The 20,109-nt window shown below is 41.3% G+C and overlaps 1 protein-coding gene across 5 annotated transcripts in view; it reads left to right on the top strand.

Moving 5' to 3' along the window:
* The first annotated feature begins 4,150 nt into the window (after positions 1-4,150).
* pag1.S (phosphoprotein membrane anchor with glycosphingolipid microdomains 1 S homeolog) overlaps positions 4,151-20,109 on the top strand; it is an 82,572-nt gene continuing 66,613 nt past the window's right edge. For 4 of the 5 annotated variants that reach the window (XM_018223824.2, XM_018223823.2, XM_018223822.2 and 1 more), the window contains exon 1: positions 4,151-4,365. The gene's annotated coding sequence lies outside the window, so the exon portion shown is untranslated. Of the gene's footprint in view, positions 4,366-7,803; positions 7,954-20,109 lie in introns of those variants that run through there. The other variant, XM_041567930.1, reaches the window with a different exon arrangement.

The raw sequence follows: 20,109 nt of genomic DNA, 5'->3' as shown, positions 1-20,109 counted from the left end.
ACAACACTCTGCTCAGTAGTTCTCCAATACTATAGAACAACACAATCTCATTGGTCAAATTGGCAAGCTTTATTATTCTTTTTTTTTTTTTTTATCATTATTCTCATTTAGAATGGCCATAGTATAAACCCACAAGCAAATGGCTGGGTGAGCAGGAGGGTACACAGATACCTGAGTCCGCTGGGAATTTTCCTGGTATCCAAGTGGGTCAATCCAACACTGGACAGGCACAGGTTTGTGGTATAATTAGTTCAGCTCAGTCAACACTGGTCTGTATATCAATTGCCCCATATATCACAAGACAAATAAGGAAAACCAGTTGAAAGCATTAAGTGCTTAGCAGTTATTACGGTGGGTCCAGGTGCTCAAGCCCCAGACCTTCAACTTAGGGAGTCAGACCAGGAACACACAGAATTCAGACTGGCACTGTTCTGAACCGCAATGTTGTAAGTCAAAGCAGCTCATTTTAAAGCCCTGCAGTGGGTTGGGTACCCGCGGGTAGAAGTTCCAGGTGCAGGTATAGATGCTGGTTAGCGGGTTTGGCCGCGGGTCTTCTCAACAGTGATTTTACTCCTTTTTTATGATCATGCCTACTTCCGATGATGTCATTTCCGGGTTACAATGATAGCACTTCCTGTTTTACTCCTTTTTTTCTGATCACACCTACTTCCAATGATGTCACTTCCAGTTTACAATGACAGCACTTCCTAATTCTTGATGGTAAGCGGGTCGCAGGCCCAGGTTGCGTATAAGGTACTTGCAGGGCGGGTAGCAGGTCCAAGCGGGTAAGAATGCAGGTTGCAGGTACGGGTTGGGTACGGGTTCCTAAAAATGGACCCGCCAGGACTCTAGCTCATTTAGTTTAAAAGCATTCTAGTTTATATCAATATACAGTCATAAAAAAGCGCCTATGTGTATGTTTTTTTATGAATTTATATGGATATAAAGTGTAATGCTTTTAAACTAATTGAGCTGCTTTGACTTTGCTGTTCGGAAAACAGTGCCAGCCTCATTTTTGTGTGTTCATGAATTACCCCCCCCCCCCAACAATATATTAAAGAATCAGCCTCCAGTGTCACTACAAAATTTGGGTCACGGTCTGGCAGGTCTTCTATTTTGGTCAATCAGAATTGGTGTGATGTGTAATAATGGGGGGCCTGTACAAAGGCAGATAACCATTTATAATGGCTGAAAATGAGAAACAGAAATGCAGGGAACAATTAGCAAATTGACACCCAATAAGAAATCAGTAATTTTATCATTACAGAAAGTGAAGCTGAAGAAATAAGTAGTAGTTGAGGTTGTTCATTTATCATGAAAATATCCAAAAATAACACACAAGAATCTAACCTAGCGTATTCTGATAATCGTGCACAGGTGTGGCCAGAAACAACCACAGATTGTTAGGGATTGTAATAGTGTCTGTAGAGGGGGTGGAGTGAAAACTGGGGGGGTGACTGAATGCTGTGACCCCCTGCACTTGGAAGATAAGTCTAGGACACAAGTGTTAAAAAATCCTAAACAACTAATAGTGTGAAATTCAGAATTCTTCTTCTGCATTTTCTCTATTGACTCCCACGTGCTCGGTTTTAAAACTACTTTGTGATAATTGTTTATCACTTACATGAATATTTAATGTTGCTAGTTAATATTTAATCATGTTATTACCAGTCTTAAATTGGATTTTAAAGGACAAGGAAAGGCAAAAAAATAAAATCCCATTTTTTTTTAATGAAAAAGAATCTCCAATATACTTTAATTAAAAAATGTGTACCGTTTTTATAAGAAACCTGACTGTATGCAGTGAAATTCTCCCTTTATTTACTGCTGTGGATAGGAATTGTCAGATGGTCCCTAAATGCTGAGCAGGGAAACAGTCATACTTATAAACAGCAGGGGGAGCCCCCACCTTACTTCCCAGCCATGCAGAACTCAAGCAGCTTTGTTTATGACAATCCCTAAGCAGCCCAGACCACACTGAGCATGTGCAGGGTCAGGCAAAGATGTTTAACAAAGTTACAAGATGACAGCCCCCTGTAGCCAACTTTGAAAGCATAAATCATTTGTTTGATTAGGCTTTGTGGTGCAGTAAGTTCATGCTTATGTTTAGTATACAAAATACAGCATTTCTAGCCTTATTCTATTTTAGACTTTCCTTGTCCTTTAAAAGGAAATGTAAAGACAAATGAGTAATCTACTCAGTTCAGGCGTTGATTGGTCAAATGGAAGCCATGTCCCATCAGAGCATTCGAGCTGGTGTTCTGTCTTGGCCAATCATAACTGGTGTGAATGTATTTTCTTATTTTTTCTGGTAATAATAATCTTTTAGGGGATGTGTAAGGTTCTAGACATCACTGGAGGCAACTCAGAATGCCAAGCTGGGTGTTGCTGAAATGCGAGTGGTCCTGTACAGGGGCATATTGAGTGACCCTGTTTTTTGTGCAAGAACAACACTATCAAACCCACATTTGAAGGAGGGCTACAAAGTCCCAGGCCTTGAGCTGCAAGTTTTCGGGGGGGGGGGCATTGCACCTGCAGACCTCACTGTTAATGGTTGAAAGAAGGGAGCCACACTGGGGGTTAGGTAGGAGATACAAACAGCTGTTAAATCTGCTACCCATCCATTCCCCAGTGTGACTCCCTTCTTTCTATTACTAGAGGTAAGACTGTGTGGGGGTATTGTGGGGCAAGCGGGCTGGCTCAATGTACCATTAGCCTTATTACAAGATAATACCAATGACAGATACTTTTTGGATATGGAATAAGGAAATATAATATTAATAAACATGTTAAAGTTGTTCTAACTGTTGATGTTTCTGTCAGCATATTTTGGCTTTTAGAGATGCCAGAAACCGTGCCTGCTGACTCCCACTGCATGTTGCCACTGCTACTGGAAGTTGTTTCTGAAAAAAGAAAATACAGAAAAAAAACTACAACTATAGAAGTCAAAAGGGATAGGGTACATGTGATTGCATGTGCTTTATCAATCATAAAAGCTTTTGAAAAATATTCAAGATAGAAGAGATATGACTGCACAGCTGGACCATACTGCCCATCATGGAACATTGCTGAGTGCTGCACAATGGCAGGGAATTCAGTGCAAGGGCAGTCAGCTTCGCAAAAACAAAAAATGTAAACACCAGTGTCCAGGAGTAAGTGAGAGTCAGGGAAATGTACACAGGCTCTGGAGCATGTGTCCTGAATTTTAAACCTAAGCTTTTTGCTTGATTATAAAGGGTACTGGACCGCACCTTGCATCTTCTGTTTTACAGTGTCATCACCAGAGCCGCTTTAATCAATAGGAGCAGATTAATGCACAGACTACCCTAGGCTATAGCCTGGGCAGTGGCGTTTCCAAGTAGCTAGTTGATGTCCATGCTGGCACTTATTTGGCACAAAAGTTGCATTTTCCTACCTTAAATATAGTGGCAAGCTCCGAGTTCCAGATGGTGCGTTGTGAACAGGCAGGGGAGGAGGGACTACTTGCGCCAGGGGGGCCCAGCTTGACCAAGTTACGCCACTGAGTTTTTTTCAATTATTATCATTATTATTATTATCGGACCAGTCCCTGGATCAACTTGTACTATGAGCTATCTCCCATAACCATGTATTCCATCACTTGCTTAAAAGCCATCCAACCCTTCTTAAAGCTATCTAATGTATCAGGGGCTGCTATAAGGTGCCATAGAAAGTCAGTATTTAGTGGGCTGGTGGGGGCTGTTTGGGCCTCTGTGTACCTGAAATGCCAGGGCCTATTTTAATTCTCAGTCCAGATCCGGAATCACCTCCTACTACTTAGACCCGCCTTTGTAGAGAGAGCAGCCTGAAACCAAAAAAACATAGATTTGTATAAAACAGCATATTAAAAGAATATGATCAATATCATGTTTTGGGGAGGGGACACTGTGGCTTTAAACAAAAGGTCCCTTGACGAGTCATGTTATTAACAGTAAGAGTCCCATCAGGAGCAGAAGGTGAATCCTAGATTTAGTCCATAAAAAAATAAATACAAAACAACATAAAAACGCAAATGTCCGCAGAATAAAATGAGTGACAAATGGCTACACTGAATGCAGAACATACCATTACACAGGACTACGCTTCCCACCGGAGGCCACTGGCCCCTCCCGTCTGTGAATATATAGTAGGCCGGACTGGCCATGTGACGGGAGGGAGGGGCTTCGCCGGCTGCGGATTGGATGTTTCCCCTGTTAGCAGCGAGGCAGGTGATGTGTTGGCCACATGGGTAACAGGACAAGCGCTTGTGTGTGGGGGAAGCAGAGGTTGCTGTCGGCTCTATGTGCCGGGGGAAACGGAGCACTTCACGTCCCATTGGGTTGTGCAGGACGGAGCAGCTGAGATCCGGTGAGAAGCCTCTTTGTGCTGAGGATTGGGGATGGCTCTGAGGGAAGTGGGCTCTTTAGGTGCTGCTGGGTATTATTCACCCCTAGTTCCAGGGACAGTGGGTTTGCCCGCAGTCGTAGCCCGCGCTGTTATTGGCTGCCGTGCGCATGATTATTCCACTTTGAGGCGCTCTGCTTCCTTGGACCAGGCGTAATGGTGAATGGGCGCTACTTACATGGCACTTAATGAAGCAGCATCATCATCATCATCATCATCCTCCTCTGCTTTGTTGAGTCACACACTTGCTGACATGGTTGTACATGGAGGGAAATATCTGCATGAATATGAATGACTTGAATGACTCCCACAGATACTTAAATGGGTTTTCGCCTTTAAATTAACTTTTAGTATTAAGTAGACAGGGATATTCTGAGACAAATTGCAATTGGTTTTCATTTTTTATTATTTGTGGTTTTTGAGTTATCGCTTATTCAGCAGCTCTTCTGTTAGCAGCAATCTGGTTGCTAAAGTCCAAATTACCCTAGCAACCATACATTGCTTCGAATAAGAGACTGAAATAGAAGAGGGCCTGAATAGAAACATAAGTAATACAATGTAGCGATAAAACTGCGTAGCCTTACTGATGTTTTTCGAGGGGGTCAGTGACCCCCATTTGAAAGCTAGAAAGAGTAAGAAGAAGGCAAATGGCTCAGAAACTATATAGCCAAAAAAATAAATAAAGGGCAATTGAAGAGTTGTTTAGAATGAACCCTTCTGTAACATACTAAAAGTTAAAGGACCAGAAACATCAAATTTTTGTTTTAAAACTGAAAAAAAAAACACAAAGACAAATTAAACTTTGAAATCTCTAAGCCTTTATTAAGAAATAACATGTCGAAACTCCACTTGCCCTCCTCTTCGGAAAAGGCGATCCATTGTGCGCCGCTCAATTTCTCCTCCCTGGCTATCCTGTAAGGAAGGCAGGGAGGAGAAATCGAGCACCGCGCAATGGATCACCTTTTCTGAAGAGGAGGGCAAGTGGAGTTTCGGTTAGTTATATCTGAATAAAGACTTGGTGATTTCAAAGTTTATTTTGTCTTTGTGGTTATTCTTTCATTGTGTACTAACGAATTATTTAAAAAGAAAAAATTTATGTTACTGGTCCTATAGGGTAAGGTCACACTGGGCGTTTCGGGAAGATCTCCCTCACTCTTGCGCTGGCTAAAATGAAAAATCAACGGCGCTAAGCACATGCGGCGATTCGTTTTCCAAGTCGCCCGAAGTGAAAAGACTAAATGTCCCTGAAACGCCCAGCGTGATCATACCCTTAAAGGCAAACCACCCCGTTATTAGTTGCAGATCCTGAAATTGACACTTTGTAGCCCTCTTATCACTATGAAATAATTGGGTGTGATGTTTGCAGACCATTTATTTACTCTAGTTCATCATAGAGAGAAAATAGTACCTGGGCCACTGACACAGCCATTCTTATTGGCTCCTGCCAATAAAATGGAACTAACACCTTGGGGGAAGGAATCCATAAAACAGGTATAAATTTACTCAGGGAGGCGTCTCCCATAGCAACCCGCTGTAATTGCCACTTTCTTTAACTGCAGTTGACTGATTAGAGCAGGGGCCCCCAACCTTTTTATTTTATTTGTGAGCCACATTCAAATGTAAAGAGTGTTGGGGAGCAACACAAGCATTAGAAAAGATACTGGGGGTGCCAAATAAGGTCTCTTTGAAAGCCCTATATTAACTGGTAGCCTGTAGAACTCTATCTTTGAAAGTGCACCTGGTTTTTATGCAACCAAAACTTACCTCCAAGACTGGGATTGGAAAATAAGCACCTGCTTTGAGACCACTGGGAGCATTATGTAAGGGGTCAGTGCCATTGGTTGGGGATCACTGGATTAGAGCAAGGTTAATTGGATAATATGGGTTTTTACCCCAAAGTTAAACTTCCCCCTTCATGTTATAAAATTCACCCTCTGGAGTTTTGTTTCCACCGTCCTGTTAAATCAGTTGCAATTGTGACAAGCTGATTGAAACGTATTTGTGTTTCTGGGGATCCCAAAGATCCCTCTGTAACATGACCTGTTTGCTTCCTATTGAAGGAGATGCCAGCTTTACTAGAAGAAATAATAATGGTCCAGCCTTTGAATTTAGAAATCCTAAACATTTTCCCCCTGATGGTTTGGAATGAGTTGGCATCAGTGTGTGAGAGTGACTCTTATTGCCAACCTGGTGGTGCTACGCCTTATCCTGCTTCACCCTTGGTGTGGTCTACAACCCTGTTTCCAAAAAAGTTGGGACATGCAAATAAAACCAGAATGGGATGATTTGCAAATCAAGTAAATTCTATATTTAATAGCAAAAAGTTTATAGATGATATATTAAGTGTTGAAACTAAGAAATGTTCTTGTTTTTGAAAAATATATGCTCATTTTGAATTTGATGCCAGCTCTTTGAATTGATATTTTATTCTGTGTCCTAACTTTTTTGGAATCAGGGTTGTAAGACAAAATGCTCTGTGAGGCTACAAATGTATTGTTGCTACTTCTTATTAATGATCTTTCTATTCCGGCCTCTCCTATTCCAGTCTGTTATTCAAATCAGTGCATGGTTGCTATGGAAATTTGGACCCTAGCAACCAGACCGCTTAAATTGCAAACTGAAGAGCTGCTAAATAAAAAGCTAAATAACTCAAACACCACAAATAATAAAAAATGAAAAAAAGGCAAATTGTCTGAGAATATCACTCTCTCTATCCGGGGTCCCCAAACGCCGGGCCACGGACAGTCCTGAACTGGGCCGCTGAACAATTAACATGGCACACCAAATTGGACGCCAGCCCCTCCAACCCCCTCCCGACCCCCCAGGTCCTTGCAAAAAAATTTGCCTCTTCTTTGGTCCTCGGGCCAAGAAAGGTTGCTCTATATCATACTAAAAGTTCATTTAAAGGTAAACAAAAAAAAATACTGTTACCCCCATCTGGAGTGTGGGCTTTATTAGTATCAGTTCTGAGTTCAACTGCTAGTGGAAGTCCTTTAAATCTCAACACCCCACGGCCTGAATACAGTGGGCAAATGACATCTGTACTTGCATTAAGACCAGTGATGGTGAGGATCAATTGCAGGCAGTTTGGTACCACCCCCTGAGCTAACTATATTAGAAACATTTTTTTATTTTGCACATACTATTTATTATATTTTTTCACTGAACTGTTCCTTTAGGTTTTCAAAAGTGTTATTGTTTATTGTTGAAAAAAATCTTTCCATACACTGCAGATGTAAACGTTGAAATTGGGCAGGTGTGCAGTAAATGTGAGATTTCTCAACACGGGCTAGCCCCTCCCGGCTGTGAATATTAGTCCCGGCCTGCCATGAGGGGAGGGGGACAGAGAGGTGTCAGCGTGCTGCAGATTGGATCCTACTGCAATAAGTGCAGTAAGCAGGTTATATGAGCATCAAGATATTCAGAGGTGGCTGCAGACTCCAGTTGCTGCTGGAAGAAATGGATGCCCATCATATTTCTCTTGATATTGGTACCCGGGTGTTGTGATTCCCATGTTTGTGCAGGACTGAGCAGCTGGAGGTGCACAATCTGGTGAGATCTGTGTGTGTGTGCTGGGGTTTGGGAATGGCAATGCAGGAAAATACTTTCTAGGAACAGAGGAAGAGGGCTTGGGTGTAGCTGTGTTACGTAGCTGTGTCATATCATAGTAGCTAACACCTAAATCCATCACCATTAAATATCCAACCCTATGAAACATATTTCTTGCAGTGCTGGATGCTTTGAAATTTCATATCATTCCATAGGAGATAGACTGCAGATAGATCAGATATAGAGAGCTGCAGATACAGTGCAGCCCTGCACAATGTGTGTTACATAAGTGTACCTATTGGGAAGTACACTTACTGAACTGCAGTGTTATTGGCTCATTATTACAATAAGAGGACCCATTGCACTGTGTAGTGGAACATTTTTAAAGAGGTTGTTCACCTTTAAATTACCTTTAATATGATGTAGAGTGAGACAATTTGCAATGGTTTTCATTATTTATTATTTGTGGTTTTTGAGTTATTTCGTATTTTATTCAGCGGTTCTCCAGTTTGCAATTTCAGCCATCTGGTCCGAGGGTTCAAATTACCCTAGCAACTATGCATTGATTTGAATAAGAGACTGGAATATGAATAGGCAAGGCCTGAACAGAAAGACGAGTAATAAACTTGAAGCAATAACAATATATTCGAAACCTTACAGAGCATTTGTTTTAGATGGGGTCAGTGACCCCCATTTGAAAGTTGGGAAGAGTCAGAGGAAGAAATCAAATTATTCAAAAAATATAAATAAATAAATAAAGACCAATTGAAAAGTTGCTTCGAATTGGCTACTAACAACAAACGTAAATGTGAACCACCCCTTTGACCTTTCAGCCGAGACACAAATTCAGTATGGGTCCAGTAACCTACACCTCAAAATTTGGTTGTGTTCTTTATAGTAGTAGGAAACTTCACCTTAAAATAGCACGGAGACCCAGTTTTTGGATCCGATTCCGACCTATTGGGGTAATGTAACGGACTGACTTCTGCTGGCCATGCCAATCCGTTGGAATGAATTAGATGTATAATGAGTAATGTAGTTTTTTTATTCCATGAGTCAGTTGCTGTTGCGAGTCCATCTGTGAATGTTTCAGTGAGCTAATAATAAATGCAAGCTGCTTGTCAAATGAGTCAGGTAATGTATGTAACTGTCAGCTTATCGTGTAATTAATGAGAATGAGTAGTGCTAGAGTCTGAACACGGGTCACTAGTACATACACTTACATTATATGTCTTCTTTCAAGTCGTGTTCTGGAATTGGGCAATACAGACTAGATTAGATGAGGTGGCACAAGCCAAGCTGCTATACTTCCAGTCTCCTTTATCTCACACAAAGGTATGGTTAATTGGTCATTTAGCTCAATATAGACTAACCATTTATACCATGAACTAACAAATATCCACGATTTAGTCTAAATAGTGTGACCATAGACTAATAATTACAGTATCACTGTAATCATAATACATTTCTGCCCTTTTCCTTTGTCCAGAGCTGTGTTAGAGGCACTGCTGGTAGAAAGAAGTACTGAGATGTGGTATATACAGTGTTTGCTTGTGTGGTCACAATGGATGTAAAATACTGTACAACTCCAATTTATAGACACTGTTTGTGTTGTTCTTGATAACTAATGTAAATATCATCAGAAATGCTTTATAATATGCACAAAAAAACAATGCTGAGATATCCCAGCCAATAAGTTACTTCATGCTGTGTCCCCTAGAGGGCAGTTTTGGCAGACTGTCAGATCTCCGTGTTTCTGGACACTAGTTTAGTCTAATATTCAGGTTGTTTGGGCTCATGCTTTTATATAAATTCCACTGTATGGAACTTGTGCAAATGTGTCAGCACTATATATATAAAAAAAGGATAATGTTACATAAAGGCCAGTGGCATCACCTTGTTATAGTATGGAAATAAGCTTTAGAGCCATTCAGGAGATTACCAAGGAAAGATACTTTATACAATACCGATGTTGACTTCCCAGTCCCAAGAAAATGTTCTACAAACAATAAATAGTCCAGGAGCCCCTTGTGCTCACTGCTGGATGCAAGTAGATATTGGCACATTCCTTCCAGCTGCAAATAGGAATCGCGCAACTGTGCAGCAGCAACCACCTGTACTCTTAACCCCAGCCCCATAGCCATTGTGCCTACCCCTCCTGGAATGCACATCATGTGGAGCCAATGGGGAGCCCGCCGACATCGCATTCCTACTGCTGCTCCTGGGAGGAGGATAGAGTTGCCACCCGGCCGGTATTTTACCGGCCTAGCCGGTAAAACACCTGCCAAGGCCGGGGCCGGTATTACAGATTTACCAGCAATGCAATTGCCGGTAATTTGTAATACCCTTTAAAAAAAGCCCCTGGCCTGCCGCCAATTCGCAAAGAACTTACCTTTTTTCCAGCACTGTGCGATGTTGCTCCGCCCCTTCTGTGTCACGTAGCTCCTCCCCTTTTTCCATCACGGACCGCCCCTTTTGGTACCAGTCCCCCGACTGGCCGGTAAATTTTTTTAATAAAGGTGGCAACCCTAGAGGAGGATGAAAAAGAGAAGGAGATCAGGACAGAGGACACGCTGTAAGTGAATAGCCAGGGAGGAGAAATCGAACGCTGCAGGATGGATGGTCGCCCTGTCGCCTTTTCTGAAGAGGAGGGGAAGCCGAGTTTCTGCGGCTATTGTAAATATATCGTTGTATTCTAAGTTACTGGTCCTTTAAATTTGTATCTACATGCTGCCAGATTTAAACAAGAAAGGGAGCACTCACTGATCCATCAGGGATGTTCCTCTGTGCTACTACGTTGTATCACCCCCCCAAAGTGTGGAAAGTCTAAACAAATTATTTACATCCACAGAGGACCAGCCGTATAAAAAACATCCTTTTATTGGAAAATATTAAGCATGAAGCACACCATAATCTGCACGCTTGATGCATTTTGTGGTCACGGCCACTTTTTCAAAAGCTACATGCTGCCAGCATGCACTTACCCATCGCCAATGCGCTGCACACCCATTGGGTCAAGGCAGAAGAAGACTGGTCCTACAGGCTCTCTGCCCAAGCTTCTTTGTGGCTGGTAGGTACTGTGGTACAGGACTTTTCCTTCTCTGTCTTGACCTGTGCATGGCTCTGAAAGGCTGGATAAGGGCTTGCTGGTAAAGTCAGTGATTACAGGTTCCTGGGCACCCAGGTCTTCTGTACAATAAAGCAGAAGAGAGAAACCTTTTCCTAGTGTATCAAGCAGTGCACACGTTTTAAAGGGGGTTGTTCACCTTACAAACACTTTTTTTTTTTCAATTCAGTTGTTTTTAGATTGTTCCCCAGAAATAAAGACTTTTTCCAATTACTTTCCATTATTTATTTTTTACTGGTTTTCAAAAATCTAAATTTAAAGTTGAACGTTCCTGTCTCTGGTGTTTCAGTCTGACAGCTCAGTAATTCAGGTGCAGACTCTGAACTGTTACAGTTTTGCAACATTTAGTTGATGCATTTCTTAGGAGCATCTCTGGAGTATTGGCAACTATTGTATCAATTCTAACAGCTGCCTGTAATGAAACCCAGAGATTCTGCTCAGCAGGGACAAAAATAAGAAATGCATCAACTAAATGTATCCATTTAGAACAGTTTACAGGGTCGGCGACCCCCCCCCCCCCTCCCAGGGCTGCTTCAGAAGGTGAAAAAAAAGACGCTTGCCACTTCAATATTAGAAAAACAGTCCAACATAGAAAATAGAAAGTCATTGGAAAAAGTCATTATTTCTGTTGATCTATCTGAAAACAACTAGTTGTTTGAAGGTGAACCACCCCTTTAAAGGGAAAAAATTTTGATTTCAAAATGCATCAATTAATAGTGCTGCTCCAGCAGAATTCTGCTACAGATTCAGCAAACAGATTGTTTTATATTTAATTTTGAAATCTAACATAGCAGCTCCCTAAAGCTGGCCATAGATTTAAAGATTTTTAAAAGATATTTTCGTTATCTCGAAAAGATTGTTTAAATGTACGATTTGTACATCAACTAAAAAGACCATTTTAAGCGATTTTGCCAGGAATCGTTCGATTCCCACTAACCTCACCATAATTTGACGGATTGGTCAGCTTGCACTGAAGTCGATCGTTCACCAATGAAAAATCTTTGCGTCTATGGGGACCTTTACACAAAATAACAGCTGCCTGGTGGAGCTAAGAACAGCGCTCAATAGTAAAATTCAGGTCCCACTGCAACATATTCAGTTGCATTTGAGTAGGAGAAACAGCCTGTAAGAAAGCAGTTCCATCCATGACCAGGCAAAATGACCTGAGATGGCTGCCTACACCAATATTACAACTAAAAAAAAAAAAATACACTTGCGGGTTCAGAAATTTAATTTTATATTGTAGCGTGAATTATATGCAGTGTAAACAGTGTAATTTTAGAAATAAAAACATCATAAAAAATCATGACCGTATCCCTTATCCCGCTGCCCTCATGTACAGTCCTTTTCCCAGTGATGAGAGGTGGAGACGTGAGTTTGACACTGCCTTTATACTACCATGTATTCTTGGGGCATGAAACACAATGTTGGCACTGCATTTTTAAACTGTTATGAGACAATTAACAATGATGTGGAATCATCATTGGTAGTGGTGGAGTCACTGAGCCCACATTTCCATTGTGCAGTGTTTCTCTGGAGTCGTTATCTTGAATATTTCATGCCCATTCTTTCCGCTAGTGCACAGCCAGATACATCACACGCTTTTATTTTACTAGCTGAGGTAGGTTTTACGCATCTGTGGCTGTAATTACCTGTGGGTTTATAGGAGAAAGGCACCACAGTTATCTATCCATTAGCTCTTCCTTCGCTGACATTGAACATTCTTATTGTCTTACAACACAATAGCAGCCTTTGGTACAGCAACACTAAAAGCTAAAGGTGGCCATACACTGGCAGTCCTTTAGACTGATTCGGCAACTTATCTGCCAGTGTATGGAGCTTCAAATGGGTCTCCCTGATCGATATCTGGCCAAGGTTCATGCAACAAATTTCGTGTTTATTATTTTTGTATTTAAAGCTTCTGAATTGCTTATATACACAGATTGATGTCTGTCAGGATTGCATGATGCTGCTAATCAGTTTTTGTGTTGCTGCCTATTAATCCAACTGTATCAATATTTATCATTTTTATTAAACTGGCTTTGCTGAATTGTGTTGGTAGCATGAAATGTAAAACATATTAACATACCCATAGAAATAAATGCCAAACCCCAAAACTGTACCCCCCAAATCATGTCACTATAAAAAGATATTGCTCAAAGCCGCTCATATGTAAAACCCATGCAAATACGGTAAACTATTTTCATAATATATTTTTATAGTAGTATGTGCTTTTGGGTAATCCTAAATTGAAAAGAAATCAGGGCCGCCCCCTGGGATCCTACTATTCAGGGTGCACAAAACCAAGGGCACACATACATGTTAGGTCACATGAGCCAATTAACAGACAGAGTTCTATCTTTTGCTTCTACACTTCTTCCTGTTACAGTTGTTATTATTATTATTATTAACATGTATTTATATAGAGCCAACATATTGCGTAGCTAGAGCTGCATAGTGATGTGCGGGCCCACCCGGTACCCGTGGGTCAGACAGGTTCGGGCTGACCATGCACCCCCCTTTCCGGGGGGGGGGTGCGGGTTGAGCTCTCCCGAATGCCGGCTACCGACTTCCAGGTTGAAGTGCGCCCTTCGCCCCGCAGGGCACAGGGTATAACGATCTGTTTACCTCGGATCCCGGAGGAAGGTAGCTAATCCAGGAGAACTGATGGTAACAGGAACCTATCTACGGCTCCGGTATTCACCGACGCCCTTTTGGGGCCCCGGGCTTTCTGCTGCGGAGGTGGTAGAGAAGCCAGGCGAGTTACCAGGAGCGAAGTAACAAGGGATCAGGCAAGGCGTAGTCAAGTGCAGGCAAAGGTTGTTTCCAGAAGACGAGTTTCAAAGAAGCGAAGTACCAAGGGGTCAGGCTAAGGTGTAGTTAAATGCAGGCAGAAGTCGGATTCAGGCAGCGAAGGTTCGGAGGAGGGTCAAAGCCAGGAAACTCGAACAACCAGGGCTTTAGCAGGAACAGTAGGAACTGAAGCCAACTTGGTCAATGTGAGGAGGAAGAGGAAGGTATTTAAGGGAACAGGAACCAATCAGGAGCAGGCTGAGAAAGACAGACACATCAGGGACCAATAGGAAGCCAGGCGCCCAAATTAGAGGTCATTGCTCCTAAGTATGCGAACGTCCATTCCTGCGCAGCCGTCCGATTTGACGTGCGCGGGCGCCTCAACGCCGCCACCCAAGTTGACGCGTGCCTGCGCTTATGCGCCGGCGCTCAAAACCAGTGGCGGGTGTTACACAGGGTCTATAAAACGAACCGGGAGTCGGGCTCAGACGAGCTGCAGTATTTCTGGTCAGGTGATCTCTGAGGCGGCACACAGACCATCACAAAATGGTGGTTCGAGACGAGATGTAAAAAGGCAATGTTTACTTAAATATATATACTAGTTTGGTAAGATTCTTTAATATGTCACTTAATTAGATATAAACTTTCTGTTGCTTAAGTATTCATTCTATGTGTATACGTTTCTTTTAAAATCATGAAATGCAAACATTTAAAGCCAATTATACCCTCCTTTTTAAAATACCCGTAATATAGTTTTCAAAAATGAGGAAATGGTGAAATTCTATTAATTGACTATACCTGGTTCTTCTGGCAGACATTCCCTTTGCCTTATTGCGTTCCAGTGGCTAAATAACAATTTAAAGAAGCACTATACATAAGTTTTAATACGATGCATATTAATGTTTCTGCTATAAAGGAAATGAGCGGTGCCAACACAAAGCCACACAATCTCCAGGAGCTCCTGGATAGGGCTGGGTAATTGGCACATGTCAAGGAGAATGGTTTTTAGGAATTGTGACTGCATCTGCCAAAAAATGCTAAACAGTATGGGGAGAACAGAGATTGTTAGTCAAATCTCGCCATAAGGGGCAGACAGGCATATAATAGGATCAAAAAAGAAAAAAGGGGGTGGGCGCAGCTTGCTGTGAACTACACAAAAGCATTAAGTGAGAAATGGAAAAGTACCCCAAATTATGAGGCTACTAAAGTCTACCAATGTCACTGACTAAACTTGCTACTGAAACTTGCAAGAATTAAAGGATTAAAATGATTGTGTACAAAAATGCAAATGGATAGCATTATGTGTCTAATGGAATCTCGCCTAACCACGCACAATGAATCAGGCCCAAATAATGCTGGTTGTAGCATTTTAGGAAATGCTGCTTACCATCGTGTGGATGACTGGTGGGACATTCCTGTTCTCAACGGACGGAAGTGAGGGTGCTTGATGATTTTTGACAACCCCTAAGCATAACTTCTCAATAGCTGCCCAGAGCACACTGAGCATGTGCAAGTCAAAGACAGAGTATGTGCCTGTGGCTGATACAATCCAAGATGGGGAGCTCCTGTGATGACTTTGAAAACCTGATTCATTACTGATATAAAGATGCTGCAACTTTAGGCTGGTGCATTAAGCTCAGAATATGAAATGTGGCATTACTAGCTAGATTTAGATTTAGGGTTTAGTTCTCCTTTAAGTTTACATTGCTTTAATTTCAGCAATGTGGAACGTTTTAAGCATACGGTTTTCTTTGGGTATAGGGCTGACCAACTAGAGCCACATGCTTCCAAGTGGACTATAGACTACTTCCTACCTTACCTGCTCCCCTCTATCTGCAACCTTCATGTATCTCACCCAGGAACTGCTGGTGTTCCAAAGGCATCTTACCGGCTGCATATTCTATTCTATTTGTGATGTATTTGTGATTCTTAAAGAATCTAACAAAAGCACACCTTGCCTTTGCTCATTTTAGACAATACAGTATATGTTTTTCTCGCAATGCAGTCACCGTTCTGCTCTCTGAGGAAATTACTCCAGGGAGTTGGGAGAAAGCTTAGAAAGCCATTTAGAAGAGGGAATTAAACAAGGAAATGCAACAATGGCTATGAAAGCTCCACAATGGTGGCTTAAAAAAACAGAATGACAGAGCTTGGGTTTAGTCCCTATAAAATGTACACAAGCGTCAGTCAGACCTGTACCTGCCACCTCGCTATGTCCCCTACCCAGTCCCCCGAAACTGCAGCAAGTGCTGCTCCAGATAGGGGCTTGAATAGTGGCTGTATTAAGATTCAGACTATAATTTGCGTTGCGTTTTCATTTGTGGACTGATACTTGTGATAAACTTATGACAATTCAATTATCAGACTGTTGTACGATGACTGACTGATAAGTTCAATAGTTTTGCATGACTCCTCACCAGCTTTATACCTCCTATGCTAGATGCTGTTTTTGGTGGGACTCGTTAAAAAGGAAGATTATAAAATAGTATACTAAATGATGAACGATAGATACATCAGTATTAATTCTTAAGAGATATGGTTTGTATTTATTTAAAAGTTAATTAATTTTTTTTTCTGCTTTTGAAGTATAAATTTTGATTTAGCTTTACAGGCAGTTGGTTTGTTGCTTAGGAGATGGAGCACTGCTTTGAGTCTGTAATCTGCAATATGTTTATCCATTATATAGTTGTGTTTGTCAGGGTACAAGGGTTATTGCAGTAATGCGACCCAGTGCCAAAAGGAGTAAATCACTGGTCTAAATGGAGCATGGCTTACATTGAGTGGACGGGCTTGGGTGAAGTTTTGGCATAATTTGGGAGGATCAGGGGAGTGGCCATGCATGCAAAGGTGTATATTTCTTCTTCTTATTGGGGCATGATTTAAGTTGTTGGCAGGGCCTACCACCAAGGGGCCCCAGCTGACCAGCTTATAACTGGAGGTGCCCTGGGAGAAAGGGGCTTGCTAATTTAGTAGTATGGGGGGCCCCCTGATGGTGGCCCTGGTGCTTGTTGCATCTCTCATCACAGCTCAGAGAGAATTTGCTGCAGCCAAACATGGCAGCCGCCAACCCTGCAAATTGGTGTAGAATAATGGAACAGAAAATAAAATGTCATAAGTGGAAAGAAGGGAGAAAAGCGTGGGAAGAAACTAGTGTTTACTTGAAGCAGAACAGATGAGAAAGTGGAAAATGGCATGGAAACGTCGAACAGCATCCATATACTCATTAGGCTGTGCAAAATTAAAAAAAATTCTAATATTGTTAGAAATGTGTTCTATAAAGGCTGGAGTGACCGGATGTTGAACAGAACACTACTTCTTGCTTTTCAGCTCTCTAACGCTTGAGTTAGTCAGCGACTTTAAGGGGGGCCACATGGGACATAACTGTTTAGTGAGTTTGCAATTGATTCTCAGCATTCAGCTCAGATTCAAAAGAAACAGTTGTGACTCGTGGCCCCACACTTAAGTCACTGATTGGTTACTATGTGGTAACCAATCGTTGGAAACCAAGATAGCTGCAAAGCAGGAAGTAGTGTTCTGGCTATTATGATAAACATCCAGTCACTCCTGCGATTATACATTACATTTTGGCTGAATATCTGTATTAGAAACATTTTTTTGTTTGGCACAGCCTATTTACCTAGTTTTTATTTTTATACTGAATTGTTCCTTTAAAGGGAACATTCTTCCCTATAACAGGCAAAATCAAATTGAATTGAAATATTGAAAGTATTTTTCACCGAATTTGGCCATCGAACTATCAAAGTAAAATCGTTCGATCGTACGATTAAATTGTGTGAATCTAACTATTTTAGAGTACGAACGAATGATTTTACTTTGATGTGCGAAGACTTAGCCTATGGGGATCTTCTAGACCATTTTTCTAACATAGCACGTATTGAAGTCAAAGTTTTTTTAAAGAGACAGTACTTCGATTATCGAATGGTCGAATATTCGAATGATTTTTACTTTGAATCGAAGTCGAAGTAAATTCAAAGTCGTAGTATCGATGGTCGAAGTATCCAAAAAATTCGAATTTCGAATTTTTTTTACTTCGAAATTCCCTCTAATTCATTTCGACCCTTGATAAATCTGCCCCTAAGTATGACCTCTCCACAGATCTATTTTCATGTTTGGGTTTCCGTACAGTCACTTGCATGCTGTCAATCAAAAAGGACAGGAGGTGAATTGAAGATGTTCAAGGCTAAGAGCCAGGGTTTAAAATATTCCTGTGATTCTAAAGGGGGGCCTAACGCCACTATACACAGGCTGATCCCATAAGGGGCTATACTTGCTATGATCCCCTTTCTACTATTCTTCTTCTCTTTTGGTCAACGGCTCAAATGATTGTAAATTCAGGAAGTGAAGAGGAAATGTGGCCCCTCTTATCTGCTGATGCACCATACACTGACCAACATAGTGCATCAGTATATTAATTCTCTATGTAGCCCAATCAATGATCTAATCAATATCCATAGTAGATGTATATCGACCTGGATCATCAGGCCTCCATATTTATGCCACAAACATTGTCCAAAGTGAATTTATGTATGATCACTGTAACAAAAAAAGAGCTGAATATTAAGGTCTTTTTCACCTATGCCATTTCCCCTAGCATCTATAAAGTTGTCACAAGACCTCATTGGTCTCAGCCTCATTGGTGCAACTTCCGCTAGTGTGAGAATCTGCTAACAAGATGAAACCGAAAATCCATAATCCATGTTAGCACATTGTTCTCTACATTAAACACAATCCAGAAAGCGCAATTTAGAGCTTAAAATATTCTAAAAGGTTATATTGTACGAATGAGGGTCGGTGCTGTACAGGAGGTTTCCATTCCATCTCTATAGGACAGAGCAGCTGAGCATATGTGTGCCCTTTTTGTGGGCTTATTTTGTAACTGAACATTGACTTTGTAATTAGAAAACAAATGAAGCCCCTTATTTGCTATAACATTCCTGGCCATGACCCAACAAAAGCAAATCTTCTCCAAATCAATAGTGAGATTCTAAATGTATAGTGACTTATTGGATAGACCAGAAGTGTGCGCTAATTAAATAGCAGATAATAGATGGTAATAATTGTAGCATTTCTTTAATATGTTTACTAGTTATATTTTTAGTATATATTTGTCTGGGTTCAGTGAAACAATAAAATGAGATGATAAATTGCTTCTATTGTATATAAAATATGTCCATACCCAGCTGCATCTCTGTTTTCTCTATGCTCGGATGCAGAATAACATTTTTCTCAACTTTTTTCTCAATTAAAAATGTTGTACTTGCAAATATAGCTTTCAAATGACCTATAGAGCCTAAATTATTGCCCCCAACATAAAGTTTTCAGCACTTAATGGTCCAAAATGGTGCGCTTCAGTGGTCATTTGCAGACCATTTAGTGTATGGTGTAGAGTGCATCACAGATGGGCACAAGGCAGTCCTTCTGGTCTGCCACTGGTCAAATGGTAAGTAAGGGGATGGGTTGTCAGTGGGAGAGGAGGTGATGACCACCCCTCAAAAATAAAGAACTGCCTGTGAAATCACAGGTCTGGAGCGCAAGGATCTGCCTTTCGGCAGGGTTCAAAGTGCAAACAAACATTGTGCCGATGTTTTGCATAGTGCCCCATTATCTGTAAATACACCCTCTATTTAACTGAAGCCCCCATTATAAGCCCTCCCTGGTCTGTGTATGTATAATAAATGACTAAATGGAGAACTAATAGAGTGCTCACAGAGCTGGAGAGCTACTAGAATTGGAAATATTCTGGCAGATTAATAATGGAGCACAAAAACTTAAAGGGATACTGTCATGGGAAAACATGTTTTTTTCAAAACGCATCAGTTAATAGTGCTGCTCCAGCAGAATTATGCAATGAAATCCATTGTTCAAAAGAGCAAACAGATTTTTTTTATATTCAATTTTGAAATCTGACATGGGGCTAGACATTTTGTCAATTTCCCAGCTGCCTCTGGTCATGTGACTTGTGCCTGCACTTTAGGAGAGAAATGCTTTCTGGCAGGCTGCTGTTTTTCCTTCTCAATGTAACTGAATGTGTCTCAGTGAGACATGGGTTTTTACTATTGAGTGTTGTTCTTAGATCTACCAGGGAGCTGTTATCTTGTGTTATGGAGCCGTTATCTGGTTACCTTCCCATTGTTCTGTTGTTTGGCTGCTGGGGGGAAAAGGGAGGGGGTGATATCTCTACAACTTGCAGTAAAGAGTGATTGAAGTTTGTCAGAGCA

This window comes from Xenopus laevis, chromosome 6S (assembly GCF_017654675.1).
Source record: "Xenopus laevis strain J_2021 chromosome 6S, Xenopus_laevis_v10.1, whole genome shotgun sequence".
Lineage (NCBI taxonomy): Eukaryota > Metazoa > Chordata > Amphibia > Anura > Pipidae > Xenopus > Xenopus laevis.
Note: the sequence above shows the minus strand (reverse complement) of the source record. Positions and strands in the feature narration are given on the sequence as shown.